The following is a 2962-nucleotide window of genomic DNA, read 5'->3' on the forward strand; positions in this document are numbered from 1 at the left end:
ATTCAGCTGTTGATGGACATTTAGCTGCTTCCAAGGTTTAGCTATTAAGAACTGCGCTGCTACAGGCTTGGAGCTATCCTGCAGATGTCCAGGAGGGAGTATGTGGGTCAAATGGAACATCTAGTTTTAGTTTTTGAGGAATCTCCATGCTTACATCCACAGTGGTTGTACTGATTTACGTTCCCATCCACAGCATAGGGGGTTCCTTTTCTCCCACAGCCTCGCCAGCGTTTGCTATTATTTGATTTCCTCATGATAGTCGTTCTTTCTGGGGTAAGATGGAACCTCAGTGCTGTGTTAATTTACATTTCTCTAACGGCCAGAGAGGTTGACATTTTTGCATGTATTTATTGGCCATTTGTACTTCTTCTTCTGAGATGAGGGTCTTCCTTTCAGTTGCCCGTTTTCTGATTGCTTCTTTTATTTGGGGGTTCTAAGGGGCTGGGGATTTAGCTCAGGGGCAGAGGGCCTGCTTGGCAAGCGCAAGGTCATGAGTTCGATTCCTGGTACCAGAGAAAAACCGAAAAACCAATAAATAAATAAATAAATAAATATTTGGGGGTTCTAATTTTCTTTGAGTTCTTTATATGTTCGAGATATTAGTCCTCTCTCCAAGGAATAGCTGACAAAACTTCCTCCCATTCCTCACTCTTGGTTGTTTCCTTTGCTGTTCAGAAGCTTTTAATTTGGCACGGCCCCACTTGTTGATTCCTGGGTTCTCTCTCGTGTGACTGGGGTTCTGTTCAGAAAGTCTTTTCCTGCGCATATGAGTCGAAGAGTTTTATCTCCCAGCAGATTGAGTGTTTCTGTTTAATGTTCAGACCTCTGATCCACTGAGATTGTAGTTTGGTACGTGGTGAGAGAAAGAGTGCACATTCAGTCTTTGCACGTGGAAAGCCACTTCTCCCGGCTCTGTTAAGAGCATATTTTCATGTGCTAACTCAGCATTTCTATGCCCTTTTTTTTTTTTTTTTTGCTTCATATGGGTTTAGATTTCTGTTTTTTTTTTGGGGGGGTGGGGGTTTGAGTCAAGATCTCACTATGTAGCCCAGACTGGACTTGAACTCACAGCAATCCTCTGCCTCAGCCTCCATAGTGCTGGGATTACAGGTGTGTACCAGTCTAGCCTGGCTATTTGCCTATTTTAAAATTGAGCCTGCTGGGCATGGTATCACATGCCTTAATCCCAGCACTCATGAGGCTGAGGCAGGAGGATTGCCTTGAGTTCATGGCTAGCCTGAGCTACATAAGTAAGTTCAAGGGCAGCCTGCATTACATAGTGAGATCCTATCTCAAAAAAAAAAAAAAAAAAAAAAAAAAAACCAACTAAATAAATAAATAAATTGTGTTATTTTTCTTTTTGTTTCAGTTTTAAGAGTTCTTTATGTATTTTCATAGTAGACCTAGTTCTTTATCTATTTTCGTAGTAGACCTTTATCGGGTGCCTCGTGCAAACATGTGCTCTTATTCTGAGTTCTCTTTTCTCCCTTTCTGTCCCTTTCCTTTTTACTGTAGTACTGGGCCTTGCACATGCTAGGTAAACACTCTACCAATGAGTTAAGTTGCTTCCCCAGATATGTATCTCTCCTTCCTTTCTTTCTTTCTTCATACTGAGAATAGAACTCAGGACCTTGCGCTTGCCAGGCAGGCGCTGTGCCACTGAGCTGTATCCCTGCCCCGCCCCCTTTTTGAGACAGGGCCTCACTGTGGTATCTGCCGGCCTTGAACATCCTGGCCTTGAACTCATGGCAGTCCTCCTGCTCAGCCTCCGCAGTGCTAGCATTACAGGTCTGTAGCTGTCTATTTTATTCTGAGACAGGGTCTCACTTTGTTGCCCAGGCTAGCCTTGAACTGTGATGCTCCTGCCTCTGCCTTCCTGAGTAGCTGCATGCTAGGTTGTGCCATGCATGTGGCCATGCGGACTCAATGGAAAAGCTCTTGGTGTGATCTGTGAGAGGGGCAGACAAGACCCTCTTCAGCCAGGCTCTCTCGCTCCACATTTTCCTTGGGGCCACCAGGTTGAGAGCCAGGCTGCAACAGCTCCTCCTGATCCAGGCCCTCAACAAGAGAAACTCCATCCAGGGCCTCATGCATGGCAGGAAAGCACTATAGCACTGACCTACAACACCAGCCCTCTCTTTAATGCTTTTATTTATTTATTTATTTATTTGTACTGGGAATCGAACTCAGGACCTTGCACTTGCCAGGCAGGCGCTTGTGCCGCTGAGCTATATCCCCAGCCCAACAATGAGGGATGTCTTGGTTACTTTTCTCTCATTGCTGGGACAAAATACCCAACACCCAAAATGAAGGAAGGAAAGGTTTATTTAGCTGACAGTTTGTGGAGGTTTCAGTCCATACTTGGCTGGCTCCAAGGCAGAAGATAGCAAAGCAACAAGAGCAAAGGGGGGAACCGCAGATGAACAGCAAAGCAGCCAGAGCAAAAGGGAGGAATGGCGCCAAGCAGCCTCTTTCCCTCCGTTACTTTGTAAACAGGCTACCCCCACCTAAGGGGCGTGTAGCTCTCACATAATCTCCATGCTCCTCTTCCACAGGCTCAGGATGTATACAAAGTAAGCACTCTGGCTCCCTGCTGAGTCACTTAGCCAAACCTCTAGACTCCCCAGGTTGACACAATGTATCAGCCATAACAAGTGGCTTTGTTTTTTTGGTGCTGGGAATCAAACTCATGACCTCACGCTTGCCAGGCAGTTGCTGCGCTACTGAGCTATATCCCCAGCCCCCTCTCTTTAATTCTTTCAATTACCCTCTGAGGTAGTTACTATTATCCTACTTTTTCCTTTTTTTTTTTTTTTTTAGTAGGAAACTATTCCTTTTATATAAAGGTAAATTACTGTTACTTTTATCAGACAATCTTTAAATCTGTTCTCCGGTACCGGGAACCGAACTCACGACCTTGCGCTTGCCAGGCAGGCGCTTTGCCGCTGAGCTAAATCCCCAG

Source organism: Chinchilla lanigera, unplaced genomic scaffold, assembly GCF_000276665.1.
Source record: "Chinchilla lanigera isolate Chin_1 unplaced genomic scaffold, ChiLan1.0 scaffold00036, whole genome shotgun sequence".
NCBI lineage: Eukaryota > Metazoa > Chordata > Mammalia > Rodentia > Chinchillidae > Chinchilla > Chinchilla lanigera.